Below are 19,522 nucleotides of genomic sequence, written 5' to 3' on the forward strand. Positions count from 1 at the left end.
CCACAGTGCGGCGCTCCCTCAGTACTGACCCTCCCACAGTGCGGCGCTCCCTCAGTACTGAACCTCCCTCAGTGCGGCGCTCCCTCAGTACTGACTCTCCCACAGTGCGGCGCTCCCTCAGTACTGACCCACCGACAGTGCGGGACTCCCTCAGTACTGACCCTCTGACAGTGCGACGCTCCCTCAGTATTGACCCTCTGACAGTGCGGCGCTCCCTCAGTACTGACCCTCTGACAGTGCGGCGCTCCCTCAGTACTGACCCTCTGACAGTGCGGGACTCCCTCAGTACTGACCCTCCCACAGTGCGGCGCTCCCTCAGTACTGACCCTCCCACAGTGCGGCGCTCCCTCAGTACTGACCCTCGCTCCCTCTCTTTTCCTCTCTCTTTATCTCTCTCTCTCTTTCACTTTTTAATCACTCTCTTTCTGTGTGTCTCCCTTGCCGTTGCTCTTTCTTACCCTCCTCCCTCTCCTCCTCTCAGATGCCCTTGGCCCAAACTCTTTGTCCGAGCTTTCGGTCACCTGACCCTGCTATCTCCTCCCGTGCCTCGCTGGTCAGCCGCTGGCAACACCTTGGGATTTATTCATTGTGTTGAAGCCACCTACATATGAACAGACAATTGTCATTGGTTGCTATCGAACTGTACCCTCCCTCGGAGACAATAACCTCCTCCCCTTCTCTTCCAGATGCTTCTAAATTCACGACGACGAACAGCGCGTCAAGGTTAAAGCTGGGAGCTGAGGCCTACCTCCTGGGCCTTCTGTGTTCGCCCTACCTCTGGCGACTCCGAGACCTGTGGTACCTGTAGGATGCCACACTAAGTGAGGGAACCCAGAGCCTTAAGAGACTCCTGTCCAAATCTCTTCAAAAAAAAAAATATATACATTGTGCTTCAAACCAACTGCAGGTCAGATGGGTGTGAAGAATCGAATGGAGGAGCAAGATCTCCCCGAACCTTTCCTGTTCTCTCACAAGTCGCCATGGCCGCGGCAAAGGCCCTGGCTGCTGTCTCCGGCCTCCTCTTAACGGTGACCTGGTTTTCCGCCTGTTTTTGAAGCCTCGGATCCGACAGTCCTGCGCGTGTGGAGGCGCCAGTGTGGAATTTTTCTTTTGACGGTTCGAACGTCCCCACAGGAGAGGGAGGGTTCCCTCCGGAGGGCCGCACCTTCCAGATCCCGGGTGGCGCTCTTCCCTCCCTCGCTGACCGGAGAGCCTGCCCAGCTAGGCCCGAAGTCGCCAATCGGGACACGCCAGCCCTTTCGTCCGAAGGCCTGAGGCCTGGCCTCCTCCAAAAGCGGGTACGTGCCCTTTTTCCCAACCCCTCCACCTACAATGCGCGAGGTCATCCCCGGAGCGATTGAGGTGTCCTGATCAGGCGGCGGAGGGCCTTGGGAGGGGGGTGGGGTTCGGTTTTTGTGTTCGATGTCCACAGGGCTGCTTCCCCCTGCCTTTTCCCCGTAACCCCTTGCACATTCTTAAAATGTTGAATACCCTCTTCAACTCCTCGATTGAAACTGCCTCCACCACACTATCTGGCAGCGCATCCCGGACACTGAACCCCTCGCTGTGTGAGACCGATTAAACTTAAATCACATTTGCCTCTATTGCAAATCACTTTAGATCTGAGTCCCTCTCGTCGATCTGAGTCCCTCTCGTCGATCTGAGTCCCTCTCGTCGATCTGAGTCCCTCTCGTCGATCTGCGTCCCTCTCGTCGATCTGCGTCCCTCTCGTCGATCTGCGTCCCTCTCGTCGATCTGCGACCCTCTCGTCGATCTGCGTCCCTCTCGTCGATCTGAGTCCCTCTCGTCGATCTGAGTCCCTCTCGTCGATCTGAGTCCCTCTCGTCGATCTGCGTCCCTCTCGTCGATCTGCGTCCCTCTCGTCGATCTGCGTCCCTCTCGTCGATCTGCGTCCCTCTCGTCGATCTGAGTCCCTCTCGTCGATCTGAGTCCCTCTCGTCGATCTGAGTCCCCAACAGTACTGTACCCCAGTGTAATACAGTGACAGACCCGTCCCCACCAGTACTGTACCCCAGTGTTATACAGTGACAGACCAGTCCCCACCAGTACTGTACCCCAGTGTTATACAGTGACAGACCAGTCCCCACCAGTACTGTACCCCAGTGTTATACAGTGCCAGACCCGTCCCCACCAGTACTGTACTCCAGTGTTATACAGTGACAGACCCGTCCCCACCAGTACTGTACCCCAGTGTTATACAGTGACAGACCCGTCCCCACCAGTACTGTACCCCAGTGTTATACAGTGACAGACTCGTCCCCACCAGTACTGCACCCCAGTGTTATACAGTGACAGACCCGACCCGACCAGTTGTGTGCCCCAGTGTTATACAGTGACAGACCCGTCCCCACCAGTACTGTGCCCCAGTGTTATACAGTGACAGACCCGTCCCCACCAGCACTGTACCCCAGTGTTATATAGGGACAGACTCGTCCCCACCAGTACTGTACCCCAGTGTTATACAGTGACAGACCCGTCCCCACCAGTACTGTACCCCAGTATTATACAGTGACAGACCCGTCCCCACCAGTACTGTACCCCAGTGTTATACAGTAACAGACCCGTCCCACCAGTACTGTACCCCAGTGATTTACAGCGACAGACCCGTTCCCAACAGTATTGTACCCCAGTGTTACACAGTGACAGATCCACCCCCACCAGTACTGTACCCCAGTGTTATACAGCGACAGACCCGTCCCCACCAGTACTGTACCCCAGTGTTATACAGCGATAGACGTGTCCCCACCAGTACTGTACCCCAGTGTTATACAGTGACAGACCCGTCCCCACCAGTACTGTACCCCAGTGTTATACAGAGACAGACACATCCCCACCAGTACTGTACCCCAGTGTTATACAGTGACAGACCCATCCCCACCAGTACTGTACACCAGTGTTATACAGTGACAGACCCGTCCCCACCAGTACTGTACCCCAGTGTTATACAGTGACAGACCCGTCCCCACCAGTACTGTACCCCAGTGTTATACAGTGACAGACCCGTCCCCACCAGTACTGTACCCCAGTGTTATACAGTGACAGACGTGTCCCCACCAGAACTGTACCCCAGTGTTATACAGTGACAGAACCGTCCCCACCAGTACTGTACCCCAGTGTTATACAGTGACAGACCCGTCCCCACCAGTACTGTACCCCAGTGTTATACAGTGACAGACGTGTCCCCACCAGAACTGTACCCCAGTGTTATGCAGTGACAGACCCGTCCCCACCAGTACTGTACCCCAGTGTTATACAGTGACAGACCTGTCCCCACCAGTACTGTACCCCAGTGTTATACAGTGACAGACCCATCCCCACCAGTACTGTACCCAAGTGTTATACAGTGACAGGCCCGTCCCACCAATACTGTACCCCAGTGTTATACAGTGACAGACCCATCCCCACCAGTACTGTACACCAGTGTTATACAGTGACAGACCCGTCCCCACCAGTACTGTACCCCAGTGTTATACAGTGACCAACCCGTCCCCACCAGTACTGTACCCCAGTGTTATACAGTGACAGACCGTCCCCAGCAGTACTGTAGTCCAGTATTATACAGTGACAGACCCGTCCCCACCAGTACTGTACCCCAGTGTTATACAGTGACAGACCCGTCCCCAGCAGTACTGTAGTCCAGTATTATACAGTGACAGACCCGTCCCGACCAGTTGTGTACCCCAGTGTTATACAGTGACCAACCCGTCCCCACCATTACTGTACCCCAGTGTTATACAGTGACAGACCCGTCCCCCACCAGTACTGTGCCCCAGTGCTATACAGTGACAGACCCGTCCCCACCAGTACTGTGCCCCAGTGTTATACAGTGACAGACCCGTCCCCACCAGCACTGTACCCCAGTGTTATATAGGGACAGACTCGTCCCCACCAGTACTGTACCCCAGTGTTATACAGTGACAGACCTGTCCCCACCAGTACTGTACCCCAGTGTTATACAGTGACAGACCCGTCCCCACCAGTACTGTGCCCCAGTGTTATACAGTGACAGACCCGTCCCCACCAGCACTGTACCCAGTGTTATATAGGGACAGACTCGTCCCACCAGTACTGTACCCCAGTGTTATACAGTGACACACCCGTCCCCACCAGTACTGTACCCCAGTGTTATACAGTGACAGACCCATCCCCACCAGTACTGTACCCCAGTGTTATACAGCGACAGACCCGTTCCCACCAGTACTGTACCCCAGTGTTATACAGCGACAGACCCGTCCCCAGCAGTACTGTACCCCAGTGTTATACAGCGACAGACGTGTCCCCACCAGTACTGTACCCCAGTGTTATACAGTGACAGACCCATCCCCACCAGTACTGTACACCAGTGTTATACAGTGACAGACCCGTCCCCACCAGTACTGTACCCCAGTGTTATACAGTGACAGACCCGTCCCCACCAGTACTGTACCCCAGTGTTATACAGTGACAGACCCGCCCCCACCAGTACTGTACCCCAGTGTTATACAGTGACAGACCCGTCCCCACCAGTACTGTACCCCAGTGTTATACAGTGACAGACCCGTCCCCACCAGTACTGTACCCCAGTGTTATACAGTGACAGACGTGTCCCCACCAGTACTGTACCCCAGTGTTATACCGTGACAGACCCGTCCCCACCAGTACTGTACCCCAGTGTTATACAGTGACAGACCCATCCCCACCAGTACTGTACCGCAGTGTTATACAGTGACAGACCCGTCCCCACCAGTACTGTACCCCAGTGTTATACAGCGACAGATCCATCCCCACTAGTACTGTACCCCAGTGTTATACAGTGACACACCCGTCCCCACCAGTACTGTACCCCAGTGTTATACAGCGACAGACCCGTCCCCACCAGTACTGTACCCCAGTGTTATACAGTGACAGACCCGTCCCCACCAGTACTGTACCCCAGTGTTATACAGCGACAGACCCATCCCCACTAGTACTGTACCCCAGTGTTATACAGTGACACACCCGTCCCCACCAGTACTGTACCCCAGTGTTAAAAAGCGACAGACCCATCCCCACTAGTACTGTACCCCTGTGTTATACAGTGACACACCCGTCCCCACCAGTACTGTACCCCAGTGTTTTACAGTGACAGACCCGTCCCCACCAGTACTGTACCCCAGTGTTATACAGCGACAGACCCATCCCCACTAGTACTGTACCCCAGTGTTATACAGTGACAGACCCGCCCCACCAGTACTGTACCCCAGTGTTATACAGTGACAGACCCGTCCCCACCAGTACTGTACCCCAGTGTTATACAGTGACAGACCCGTCCCCACCAGTACTGTACCCCAGTGTTATACAGCGACAGACCCGTCCCCACCAGTACAGTACCCCAGTGTTATACAGTGACAGACCCGTCCCCACCAGTACTGTACCCCAGTGTTATACAGTGACAGACCCGTCCCCACCAGTACTGTACCCCAGTGTTATACAGTGACAGAGCCGCCCCCACCAGTACTGTACCCCAGTGTTATACAGTAACAGACCTGTCCCCACCAGTACTGTACCCCAGTGTTATACAGTGACAGACCCGTCCCCACCAGTACTGTACCCCAGTGTTATACAGGTACAGACCCGTCCCCACCAGTACAGTACCCCAGTGTTATACAGTGACAGACCTGTCCCCACCAGTACTGTACCCAGTGTTATACAGTGACAGACCCGTCCCCACCAGTACTGTACCCCAGTGTTATACAGCGACAGACCCGTCCCCACCAGTACTGTACCCCAGTGTTATACAGTGACAGACCCGTCCCCACCAGTACTGTACCCAGTGTTATACAGTGACAGACCCGTCCCCACCAGTACTGTACCCCAGTGTTATACAGTGACAGGCCCATCCACACCAGTACTGTACCCCAGTGTTATACAGTGACAAGACCCGTCCCCACCAGTACTGTACCCCAGTGTTATACAGTGACAGACCCGTCCCCACCAGTACTGTATCCCAGTGTTATACAGTGACAGACCCGTCCCCACCAGTACTGTACCCTAGTGTTATACAGTGACAGACCCGTCCCCACCAGTACTGTACCCAGTGTTATACAGTGACAGACCCGTCCCCACCAGTACTGTACCCAGTGTTATACAGTGACAGGCCCATCCACACCAGTACTGTACCCCAGTGTTATACAGTGACAGACCCGTCCCCACCAGTACTGTACCCCAGTGTTATACAGTGACAGACCCGTCCCCACCAGTACTGTACCCCAGTGTTATACAGTGACAGGCCCATCCACACCAGTACTGTACCCCAGTGTTATACAGGGACAGACCCGTCCCCACCAGTACTGTACCCCAGTGTTATACAGTGACAGGGCCCATCCACACCAGTACCGTACCCAGTGTTATACAGGGACAGACCCGTCCCCACCAGTACTGTACCCAGTGTTATACAGTGACAGACCCGTCCCCACCAGTACTGTACCCCAGTGTTATACAGCGACAGACCCGTCCCCACCAGTACTGTACCCCAGTGTTATACAGTGACAGACCCGTCCCCACCAGTACTGTATCCCAGTGTTATACAGTGACGGACCCGTCCCCACCAGTACTGTATCCCAGTGTTATACAGTGACAGACCCGTCCCCACCAGTACTGTACCCAGTGTTATACAGGGACAGACCCGTCCCCACCAGTACTGTACCCCAGTGTTATACAGTGACAGACCCGTCCCCACCAGTACTGTACCCAGTGTTATACAGTGACAGACCCGTCCCCACCAGTACTGTACCCCAGTGTTATACAGCGACAGACCCGTCCCCACCAGTACTGTACCCCAGTGTTATACAGTGACAGACCCGTCCCCACCAGTACTGTATCCCAGTGTTATACAGTGACGGACCCGTCCCCACCAGTACTGTACCCCAGTGTTATACAGTGACAGACTCTTCCCCACCAGTACTGTATCCCAGTGTTATACAGTGACTGACCCGTCCCCACCAGTACTGTACCCCAGTGTTATACAGTGACAGACTCTTCCCCACCAGTACTGTATCCCAGTGTTATACAGTGACTGACCCGTCCCCACCAGTACTGTACCCCAGTGTTATACAGTGACGGACCCGTCCCCACCAGTACTGTATCCCAGTGTTATACAGGGACAGACCCGTCCCCACCAGTACTGTACCCCAGTGTTATACAGTGACAGACCCGTCCCCACCAGTACAGTACCCCAGTGTTATACAGTGACAGACCCGTCCCCACCAGTACTGTACCCCAGTGTTATACAGTGACAGACCCATCCCCACCAGTACTGTACCCCAGTGTTATACAGTGACAGACCCGTCCCCACCAGTACTGTGCCCCAGTGTTATACAGTGACAGACCCGTCCCCACCAGTACTGTGCCCCAGTGTTATACAGTGACAGACCCGTCCCCACCAGCACTGTACCCCAGTGTTATATAGGGACAGACTCGTCCCCACCAGTACTGTACCCCAGTGTTATACAGTGACAGACCTGTCCCCACCAGTACTGTACCCCAGTGTTATACAGTGACAGACCCGTCCCCACCAGTACTGTGCCCCAGTGTTATACAGTGACAGACCCGTCCCCACCAGCACTGTACCCCCGTGTTATATAGGGACAGACTCGTCCCCACCAGTACTGTACCCCAGTGTTATACAGTGACACACCCGTCCCCACCAGTACTGTACCCCAGTGTTATACAGTGACAGACCCATCCCCACCAGTACTGTACCCCAGTGTTATACAGCGACAGACCAGTTCCCACCAGTACTGTACCCCAGTGTTATACAGCGACAGACCCGTCCCCAGCAGTACTGTACCCCAGTGTTATACAGCGACAGACGTGTCCCCACCAGTACTGTACCCCAGTGTTATACAGTGACAGACCCATCCCCACCAGTACTGTACACCAGTGTTATACAGTGACAGACCCGTCCCCACCAGTACTGTACCCCAGTGTTATACAGTGACAGACCCGTCCCCACCAGTACTGTACCCCAGTGTTATACAGTGACAGACCCGTCCCCACCAGTACTGTACCCCAGTGTTATACAGTGACAGACCCGTCCCCACCAGTACTGTACCCCAGTGTTATACAGTGACAGACCCGTCCCCACCAGTACTGTACCCCAGTGTTATACAGTGACAGACGTGTCCCCACCAGTACTGTACCCCAGTGTTATACCGTGACAGACCCGTCCCCACCAGTACTGTACCCCAGTGTTATACAGTGACAGACCCATCCCCACCAGTACTGTACCGCAGTGTTATACAGTGACAGACCCGTCCCCACCAGTACTGTACCCCAGTGTTATACAGCGACAGATCCATCCCCACTAGTACTGTACCCCAGTGTTATACAGTGACACACCCGTCCCCACCAGTACTGTACCCCAGTGTTATACAGCGACAGACCCGTCCCCACCAGTACTGTACCCCAGTGTTATACAGTGACAGACCCGTCCCCACCAGTACTGTACCCCAGTGTTATACAGCGACAGACCCATCCCCACTAGTACTGTACCCCAGTGTTATACAGTGACACACCCGTCCCCACCAGTACTGTACCCCAGTGTTAAAAAGCGACAGACCCATCCCCACTAGTACTGTACCCCTGTGTTATACAGTGACACACCCGTCCCCACCAGTACTGTACCCCAGTGTTATACAGTGACAGACCCGTCCCCACCAGTACTGTACCCCAGTGTTATACAGCGACAGACCCATCCCCACTAGTACTGTACCCCAGTGTTATACAGTGACAGACCCGCCCCACCAGTACTGTACCCCAGTGTTATACAGTGACAGACCCGTCCCCACCAGTACTGTACCCCAGTGTTATACAGTGACAGACCCGTCCCCACCAGTACAGTACCCCAGTGTTATACAGCGACAGACCCGTCCCCACCAGTACAGTACCCCAGTGTTATACAGTGACAGACCCGTCCCCACCAGTACTGTACCCCAGTGTTATACAGCGACAGACCCGTCCCCACCAGTACTGTACCCCAGTGTTATACAGTGACAGAGCCGCCCCCACCAGTACTGTACCCCAGTGTTATACAGTAACAGACCTGTCCCCACCAGTACTGTACCCCAGTGTTATACAGTGACAGACCCGTCCCCACCAGTACTGTACCCCAGTGTTATACAGGTACAGACCCGTCCCCACCAGTACAGTACCCCAGTGTTATACAGTGACAGACCTGTCCCCACCAGTACTGTACCCCAGTGTTATACAGTGACAGACCCGTCCCCACCAGTACTGTACCCCAGTGTTATACAGCGACAGACCCGTCCCCACCAGTACTGTACCCCAGTGTTATACAGTGACAGACCCGTCCCCACCAGTACTGTACCCAGTGTTATACAGTGACAGACCCGTCCCCACCAGTACTGTACCCCAGTGTTATACAGTGACAGGCCCATCCACACCAGTACTGTACCCCAGTGTTATACAGTGACAGACCCGTCCCCACCAGTACTGTACCCCAGTGTTATACAGTGACAGACCCGTCCCCACCAGTACTGTATCCCAGTGTTATACAGTGACAGACCCGTCCCCACCAGTACTGTACCCTAGTGTTATACAGTGACAGACCCGTCCCCACCAGTACTGTACCCAGTGTTATACAGTGACCGACCCGTCCCCACCAGTACTGTACCCCAGTGTTATACAGTGACAGGCCCATCCACACCAGTACTGTACCCCAGTGTTATACAGTGACAGACCCGTCCCCACCAGTACTGTACCCCAGTGTTATACAGTGACAGACCCGTCCCCACCAGTACTGTACCCCAGTGTTATACAGTGACAGGCCCATCCACACCAGTACTGTACCCCAGTGTTATACAGGGACAGACCCGTCCCCACCAGTACTGTACCCCAGTGTTATACAGTGACAGGCCCATCCACACCAGTACCGTACCCCAGTGTTATACAGGGACAGACCCGTCCCCACCAGTACTGTACCCAGTGTTATACAGTGACAGACCCGTCCCCACCAGTACTGTACCCCAGTGTTATACAGCGACAGACCCGTCCCCACCAGTACTGTACCCCAGTGTTATACAGTGACAGACCCGTCCCCACCAGTACTGTATCCCAGTGTTATACAGTGACGGACCCGTCCCCACCAGTACTGTATCCCAGTGTTATACAGTGACAGACCCGTCCCCACCAGTACTGTACCCCAGTGTTATACAGGGACAGACCCGTCCCCACCAGTACTGTACCCCAGTGTTATACAGTGACAGACCCGTCCCCACCAGTACTGTACCCAGTGTTATACAGTGACAGACCCGTCCCCACCAGTACTGTACCCCAGTGTTATACAGCGACAGACCCGTCCCCACCAGTACTGTACCCCAGTGTTATACAGTGACAGACCCGTCCCCACCAGTACTGTATCCCAGTGTTATACAGTGACGGACCCGTCCCCACCAGTACTGTACCCCAGTGTTATACAGTGACAGACTCTTCCCCACCAGTACTGTATCCCAGTGTTATACAGTGACTGACCCGTCCCCACCAGTACTGTACCCCAGTGTTATACAGTGACAGACTCTTCCCCACCAGTACTGTATCCCAGTGTTATACAGTGACTGACCCGTCCCCACCAGTACTGTACCCCAGTGTTATACAGTGACGGACCCGTCCCCACCAGTACTGTACCCCAGTGTTATACAGTGACAGACCCGTCCCCACCAGTACTGTACCCCAGTGTTATACAGTGACAGACCCGTCCCCACCAGTACTGTACCCCAGTGTTATACAGTGACAGACCCGTCCCCACCAGTACTGTACCCCAGTGTTATACAGTGACAGACCCGTCCCCACCAGTACTGCACCCCAGTGTTATACCGTGACAGACCCGTCCCCACCAGTACTGTACCCCAGTGTTATACAGTGACAGACCCATCCCCACCAGTACTGTACCGCAGTGTTATACAGTGACAGACCCGTCCCCACCAGTACTGTACCCCAGTGTTATACAGCGACAGATCCATCCCCACTAGTACTGTACCCCAGTGTTATACAGTGACACACCCGTCCCCACCAGTACTGTACCCCAGTGTTATACAGCGACAGACCCGTCCCCACCAGTACTGTACCCCAGTGTTATACAGTGACAGACCCGTCCCCACCAGTACTGTACCCCAGTGTTATACAGTGACAGACCCGTCCCCACCAGTACTGTACCCAGTGTTATACAGTGACAGACCCGTCCCCACCAGTACTGTACCCCAGTGTTATACAGTGACAGGCCCATCCACACCAGTACTGTACCCCAGTGTTATACAGTGACAGACCCGTCCCCACCAGTACTGTACCCCAGTGTTATACAGTGACAGACCCGTCCCCACCAGTACTGTATCCCAGTGTTATACAGTGACAGACCCGTCCCCACCAGTACTGTACCCTAGTGTTATACAGTGACAGACCCGTCCCCACCAGTACTGTACCCAGTGTTATACAGTGACCGACCCGTCCCCACCAGTACTGTACCCCAGTGTTATACAGTGACAGGCCCATCCACACCAGTACTGTACCCCAGTGTTATACAGTGACAGACCCGTCCCCACCAGTACTGTACCCCAGTGTTATACAGTGACAGACCCGTCCCCACCAGTACTGTACCCCAGTGTTATACAGTGACAGGCCCATCCACACCAGTACTGTACCCCAGTGTTATACAGGGACAGACCCGTCCCCACCAGTACTGTACCCCAGTGTTATACAGTGACAGGCCCATCCACACCAGTACCGTACCCCAGTGTTATACAGGGACAGACCCGTCCCCACCAGTACTGTACCCAGTGTTATACAGTGACAGACCCGTCCCCACCAGTACTGTACCCCAGTGTTATACAGCGACAGACCCGTCCCCACCAGTACTGTACCCCAGTGTTATACAGTGACAGACCCGTCCCCACCAGTACTGTATCCCAGTGTTATACAGTGACGGACCCGTCCCCACCAGTACTGTATCCCAGTGTTATACAGTGACAAACCCGTCCCCACCAGTACTGTACCCCAGTGTTATACAGGGACAGACCCGTCCCCACCAGTACTGTACCCCAGTGTTATACAGTGACAGACCCGTCCCCACCAGTACTGTACCCAGTGTTATACAGTGACAGACCCGTCCCCACCAGTACTGTACCCCAGTGTTATACAGCGACAGACCCGTCCCCACCAGTACTGTACCCCAGTGTTATACAGTGACAGACCCGTCCCCACCAGTACTGTATCCCAGTGTTATACAGTGACGGACCCGTCCCCACCAGTACTGTACCCCAGTGTTATACAGTGACAGACTCTTCCCCACCAGTACTGTATCCCAGTGTTATACAGTGACTGACCCGTCCCCACCAGTACTGTACCCCAGTGTTATACAGTGACAGACTCTTCCCCACCAGTACTGTATCCCAGTGTTATACAGTGACTGACCCGTCCCCACCAGTACTGTACCCCAGTGTTATACAGTGACGGACCCGTCCCCACCAGTACTGTATCCCAGTGTTATACAGGGACAGACCCGTCCCCACCAGTACTGTACCCCAGTGTTATACAGTGACAGACCCGTCCCCACCAGTACTGTACCCCAGTGTTATACAGTGACAGACCCGTCCCCACCAGTACTGTACCCCAGTGTTATACAGTGACAGACCCATCCCCACCAGTACTGTACCCCAGTGTTATACAGTGACAGACCCGTCCCCACCAGTACTGTACCCCAGTGTTATACAGTGACAGACCCATCCCCACCAGTACTGTACCCCAGTGTTATACAGTGACAGACCCGTCCCCACCAGTACTGTACCCCAGTGTTATACAGTGACAGACCCGTCCCCACCAGTACTGTACCCCAGTGTTATACAGTGACAGACCCGTCCCCACCAGTACTGTACCCCAGTGTTATACAGTGACAGACCCGTCCCCACCAGTACTGTACCCCAGTGTTATACAGTGACAGACCTGTCCCCACCAGTACTGTACCCCAGTGTTATACAGTGACAGACCCATCCCCACCAGCACTGTACCCCAGTGTTATACAGTGACAGACCCATCCCCACCGGTACTGTACCCCAGTGTTATACAGTGACAGACCCATCCCCACCAGTACTGTAGCCCTGTGTTATACAGTGACAGACCCGTCCCCACCAGTACTGTACCCCAGTGTTATACAGTGACAGACCCGTCTCCACCAGTACTGTACCCCAGTGTTATACAGTGACAGACCCGTCCCCACCAGTACTGTACCCCAGTGTTATACAGTGACAGACCCGTCCCCACCAGTACTGTACCCCAGTGTTATACAGTGACAGACCCGTCCCCACCAGTACTGTTCCCCAGTGTTATACAGTGACAGGCCCACCCCCACCAGTGCTGAATCTCCGGTCTCTATAGCGACACTCTTGTCATTTGTATGGTGCTGGCTGTGGATCTGTTGAAAGCTCTCACAAAGCCATTGATGGTGGGAATGTTTTGCGATGATTCTTTCTCAGAGTGTGGCTGGGATCTTTCACCGAGAGTTGTACCTGATCCCAGTCTCCGCTCGAATGCCGAGAGCAGCACTCATTGTCCAGCCTGGCTGAGTTCCCCATTGCTTCAGAATTGAAAAGCTGCTCCTCCTGTTTGCAGACTGGCTGTTCCCAGGGCTTGGATCTGTCGGGGGGAGGCCTCTATTCCCTGCTGCAGGGACGTTCCAGGGCCTGATGTACTAGGCCTCTCGAATGTTGTGTTAAGTGGTGCTGGGCGCCCACGTCTGCTTAGCCAGACGCAAGAACTCGCTCCCACAGGGAGAGGGGGAGAATGTGGGATTCGCTCCCACAGGGAGTGGGGGAGAATGTGGGATTCGCTCCCACGGGGAGTGGGGGAGAATGTGGGACTCGCTCCCACAGGGAGTGGGGGAGAATGTGGGACTCGCTCCTACAGGGAGTGGGGAGAATGTGGAACTCGCTCCTACAGGGTGTCGGGAGAATGTGGGACTCGCTCCCACAGGGAGTGGGAGAGAATGTGGGACTCGCTCCTACAGGGAGTGGGGAGAATGTGGGACTCGCTCCTAAAGGGCGTGGGGAGAATGTGGGACTCGCTCCCACAGTGAGTGGGGGAGAATGTGGGACTCGCTCCCACAGGGAGTGGGGGAGAATGTGGGACTCGCTCCCACAGGGAGTGGGGGAGAATGTGGGACTCGCTCCCACAGGGAGTGGGGGAGAATGTGGGACTCGCTCCCACAGGGAGTGGGGGAGAATGTGGGACTCGCTCCCACAGGGAGTGGGGGAGAATGTGGGACTCGCTTCCACAGGGAGTGGGATGAACGTGGGACTCGCTCCCACAGGGAGTGGGGAGAATGCGGGACTCGTACCCACAGGGAGTGGGGAGAATGTGGGACTCGCTCCCCTGGGGAGTGGGGGAGAATGTGGGACTCGCTCCCACGGGGAGTGGGGGAGAATGTGGGACTCGCTCCCACGGGGAGTGGGGGAGAATGTGGGACTCGCTCCCACGGGGAATGGGGGAGAATGTGGGACTCGCTCCCACGGGGAGTGGGGGAGTATGAGGGACTCGCTCCCACGGGTAGTGGGGGAGAATGTGGGACCCGCTCCCACGGGGAGTGGGGAAGAATGTGGGACTCGCTCCCACTGGGAGTGGGGAGAATGTGGGACTCGCTCCCACAGGGAGTGGGGGAGAATGTGGGACTCGCTCCCACAGGGAGTGGGGGAGAATGTGGGACTCGCTCTCACGGGGAGTGGGGGAGAATGTGGGACTCCCTCTCACAGGGATTGGGGGAGAATGTGGGACTCGCTCCCACAGGGAGTGGGGGGAATGTGGGATTCGCTCCCACAGGGAGTGGGGGGAATGTGGGATTCGCTCCCACAGGGAGTGGGGGAGAATGTGGGACTCGCTCCCACAGGGAGAGGGGGAGAATGTGGAACTCGCTCCCACAGGGAGTGGGGGAGAATGTGGGACTCGCTCCCACAGGGAGTGGGGGGAATGTGGGATTCGCTCCCACAGGGAGTGGGGGAGAATGTGGGACTCTCTCCCACAGGGAGTGGGGAGAATGTGGGACTCGCTCCCACAGGGAGTGGGAAGAATGTGGGATTCGCTCCCACAGGGAGTGGGGAGAATGGGGGACTCGCTCCAACTGGGAGTGGGGGAAAATGTGGGACTCGCTCCCACAGGGAGTGGGGAGAATGTGGGACTCGCTCCCACAGGCAGTGGGGAGAATGTGGGACTCGCTCCCACAGGGAGTGGGGAGAATGGGGGACTCGCTCCAACTGGGAGTGGGGGAAAATGTGGGACTCGCTCCCACAGGGAGTGGGGGAGAATGTGGGACTCGCTCCCACAGGGAGTGGGGGAGAATGTGGGACTCGCTCCCACAGGGAGTGGGGGAGAATGTGTGACTCGCTCCCACAGGGTGTGGGGAGATGTGGGACTCGCTCCCACAGGGAGTGTGAAGAATGTGGGATTCGCTCCCACAGGGAGTGGGGGAGAATGTGGGACTCGCTCCCACAGGGAGTGGGGAGAATGGGGGACTCGCTCCCACAGGGAGTGGGGAGAATGTGGGACTCGTTCCCACAGGGAGTGGGGAGAATGTGGGACTCGCTCCCACAGGGAGTGGGGGAGAATGTGGGATTCGCTCCCACGGGGAGTGGGGGAGAATGTGGGACTCGCTCCTACAGGGAGTGGGGAGAATGTGGAACTCGCTCCTACAGGGTGTCGGGAGAATGTGGGACTCGCTCCCACAGGGAGTGGGAGAGAATGTGGGACTCGCTCCTACAGGGAGTGGGGAGAATGTGGGACTCGCTCCTAAAGGGCGTGGGGAGAATGTGGGACTCGCTCCCACAGGGAGTGGGGGAGAATGTGGGACTCGCTCCCACAGGGAGTGGGGGAGAATGTGGGACTCGCTCCCACAGGGAGTGGGGGAGAATGTGGGACTCGCTCCCACAGGGAGTGGGGGAGAATGTGGGACTCGCTCCCACAGGGAGTGGGGGAGAATGTGGGACTCGCTCCCACAGGGAGTGGGGGAGAATGTGGGACTCGCTTCCACAGGGAGTGGGATGAACGTGGGACTCGCTCCCACAGGGAGTGGGGAGAATGCGGGACTCGTACCCACAGGGAGTGGGGAGAATGCGGGACTCGCTCCCCTGGGGAGTGGGGGAGAATGTGGGACTCGCTCCCACGGGGAGTGGGGGAGAATGTGGGACTCGCTCCCACGGGGAGTGGGGGAGAATGTGGGACTCGCTCCCACGGGGAATGGGGGAGAATGTGGGACTCGCTCCCACGGGGAGTGGGGGAGTATGAGGGACTCGCTCCCACGGGTAGTGGGGGAGAATGTGGGACCCGCTCCCACGGGGAGTGGGGAAGAATGTGGGACTCGCTCCCACTGGGAGTGGGGAGAATGTGGGACTCGCTCCCACAGGGAGTGGGGGAGAATGTGGGACTCGCTCCCACAGGGAGTGGGGGAGAATGTGGGACTCGCTCTCACGGGGAGTGGGGGAGAATGTGGGACTCCCTCTCACAGGGATTGGGGGAGAATGTGGGACTCGCTCCCACAGGGAGTGGGGGAGAATGTGGGACTCGCTCCCACAGGGAGTGGGGGAGAATGTGGGACTCGCTCCCACAGGGAGTGGGGGAGAATATGGGACTCGCTCCCACGGAGAGTGGGGGAGAATGTGGGACTCGCTGCCACAGGGAGTGGGGGAGAATGTGGGACCCGCTCCCACAGGTAGTGGGGGAGAATGTGGGACTCGCTCTCGCGGGGAGTGGGGAGAATGTGGAACTCGCTCCCACAGGGAGTGGGGGAGAATTTGGTACTTGCTCCCACAGGGAGTGGGGGAGAATGTGGGACTTGCTCCCACAGGGTGGGGAGATTGTGAAACTCGCTCCCACAGGGAGTGGGGAGAATGTGGGACTCGTTCCCACAGGGAGTGGGGGAGAATGTGCGACTCGCTTCCACATTTAGGGGGGGAGAATGTGGGATTCGCTCCCACGGGGAGTGGGGAAGAATGTGGGTCTTGCTCCCACAGGGTGGGGAGATTGTGAAACTCGCTCCCACAGGAAGTGGGGGAGAATGTGGGATTCGATCCCACAGGGAGTGGGGAGAACGTGGGATTCGCTCCCACCGGGAGTGGGGGGAATGTGGGATTCGCTCCCACAGGGAGTGGGGAGAATGTGGGACTCGCTCCAGCGGGTAGTGGGGAGAATGTGGGACTCGCTCCCACAGGGAGTGGGGGAGAATGTGGGACTCGCTCCCACAGGGAGTGGGGGAGAATGTGGGACTCGCTCCCACAGGGAGTGGGGGAGAATGTGGGACTCGCTCCCACAGGGAGTGGGGGAGAATGTGGGGCTCGCTCCCACAGGGAGTGGGGAGAATGTGGGACTCGCTCCCACAGGGAGTGGGGGAGAATGTGGGACTCGCTCCCACTGGGAGTGGGGGAGAATATGGGACTTGCTCCCACTGGGAGTGGGGGAGAACGTGGGACTCGCTCCCACTGGGAGTGGGGAGAACGTGGGACTCGTTCACAAAGGCAGCGGGGATGAATGTGGAACTCGCTCCCACAGGGGTCGTAGAGGGGGCGCCTGTATAAATATCTGAGGGAGGGAGGAGTAGACGGAGATGGTGAATTGGGCTGGGGAGGATATGGTTGCAAGGAGACTCGTGTGATTTTTTTGATTTGATTTATTGTCACGTGTACCGACGCACAATGAAAAGTATTTTTCTGGATCCGAGGGAATGTACACAGTACGTACATCGTAAACAAAAGAATAATTGACAGAGAACATTGACAAATGGTACACCGACAAACAGTGATTGGTTACAGTGCCGAACAAGGGGCCAAACAAAGCAAATACATGAGCAAGAGCAGCATAGGGCGTCGTGAATAGTGTTCTTACAGGGAAGAGATCAGTCCGAGGGGGAGTCGTTGAGGAGTCTGGTAGCTGTGGGGAGTCTGGATGTGCGAGTCTTCAGACTTCTGTCTGAAGGAAGGGTCTGGAAGAGGGCAAAGCCTGGGTGTGAGGGGTCTCTGGCAATGCTGTCTGCCTTCCTGAGGCAGCGGGAGGTGGGGACAGAATCAATGTGGGGGTGGCAAGCTTGTGCGATGCGTTGGGCTGAGTTCACCGCACTCTGCAGTTTCTCGCGATCTTGTGTGGATCAGCCTTCCTAGCACAGAGCAGTGGGGTTGAATGGCCTGTTGCTAAACTGTACCGTCTCTGTTGCTAAGCCTTGATTTTTTTTTTTTTTGTTCTTTTGCCATTAGCCTCCAACCGGGCGCTGGGACTGGTTCCCACGGACAACGCTGTGCTCTGCTGTTTCCGGCCTTGTCCTCGTGGATTCGAAAAGTCAAAAGGCCCCCTTTGCCAAGTCGAAAGGGGACAGCCGGCACGGGAGGAGGATCTATTTGGGCTCGAGCGCTGACCACACGGTGGGGACGCCTGGCTGCGTAGGCCCAATTTTCAGGCAATCCAAGATGGCGCCGTTTCTGGCAATCCAAGATGGTTGGTTGAACTGAGGGACGGGGGACGCCCTCTGCTGTGACCCGCCCCCCCGTCCCCCGCCCCTATCTGACTCAGCCAACGTTGCGGAACTCCAGCGCCTTTGGCCAAACAAACCTTCTCCTCAGACGCTCGTTTCCTCCTTGGCCAAGGCCCGAGCGGAGTCCAGCGGGAAGTCCGGGTTGGCCGATCGGTCTCTGCGGCAGGCCGTGGAATGTGTGCGAACCTGTGGATTTTATCTTCCGAGAAGATTTGAATGTGTTTACATTCGGGACTTATGTTCTGCTATTTCCAGGATATTTTTAAAATTCCAATAAAGCTTCCAAAGATATTCTAACACGTTTTGTCCAATTAAACAGCCCCGCCTCCCCCTCTCTCGAACCCCGTGCTGCCCCTGTCCTGGGAGTGTTTGATGGGGACAGTGTCGGGGGAGCTTTACTCTGTATCTAACCCTGTGCTGTACCTGTCCTGCGAGTGTTTGATGCGGACAGTGTAGAGGGAGCTTTACTCTGTATCTAACCCCGTGCTGTACCTGTCCTGGGAGTGTTTGATGGGGACAGTGTAGAGGGAGCTTTACTCTGTATCTAACCCCGTGCTGTACCTGTCCTGGGAGTGTTTGATGGGGACAGTGTCGGGGGAGCTTTACTCTGTATCTAACCCCGTGCTGTACCTGTCCTGCGAGTGTTTGATGCGGACAGTGTAGAGGGAGCTTTACTCTGTATCTAACCCCGTGCTGTACCTGTCCTGGGAGTGTTTGATGGGGACAGTGTAGAGGGAGCTTTACTCTGTATCTAACCCCGTGCTGTACCTGTCCTGGGAGTGTTTGATGGGGACAGTGCAGAGGGAGCTTTACTCTGTATCTAACCCCGTGCTGTACCTGTCCTGGGAGTGTTTGATGGGGACAGTGTAGAGGGAGCTTTACTCTGTATCTAACCCCGTTCTGTACCTGTCCTGGGAGTGTTTGATGGGGACAGTAGAGGGAGCTTTACTCTGTATCTAACCCCGTTCTGTA

At 56.0% G+C, this 19,522-nt stretch overlaps 1 long non-coding RNA gene across 1 annotated transcript; it reads left to right on the forward strand.

Annotated features, from left to right (window-relative positions):
* Nucleotides 1-419: 419 nt before the first annotated feature.
* On the forward strand, nt 420-18,841 carry LOC140407618 (uncharacterized). The gene is made up of 2 exons (XR_011939730.1): nt 420-1,298; nt 18,276-18,841. It is a non-coding gene; the product is annotated as an uncharacterized lncRNA (long non-coding RNA).
* Nucleotides 18,842-19,522: the final 681 nt, after the last annotated feature.

This window comes from Scyliorhinus torazame, unplaced genomic scaffold, assembly GCF_047496885.1.
Source record: "Scyliorhinus torazame isolate Kashiwa2021f unplaced genomic scaffold, sScyTor2.1 scaffold_1666, whole genome shotgun sequence".
In the NCBI taxonomy this organism is placed as follows: domain Eukaryota; kingdom Metazoa; phylum Chordata; class Chondrichthyes; order Carcharhiniformes; family Scyliorhinidae; genus Scyliorhinus; species Scyliorhinus torazame.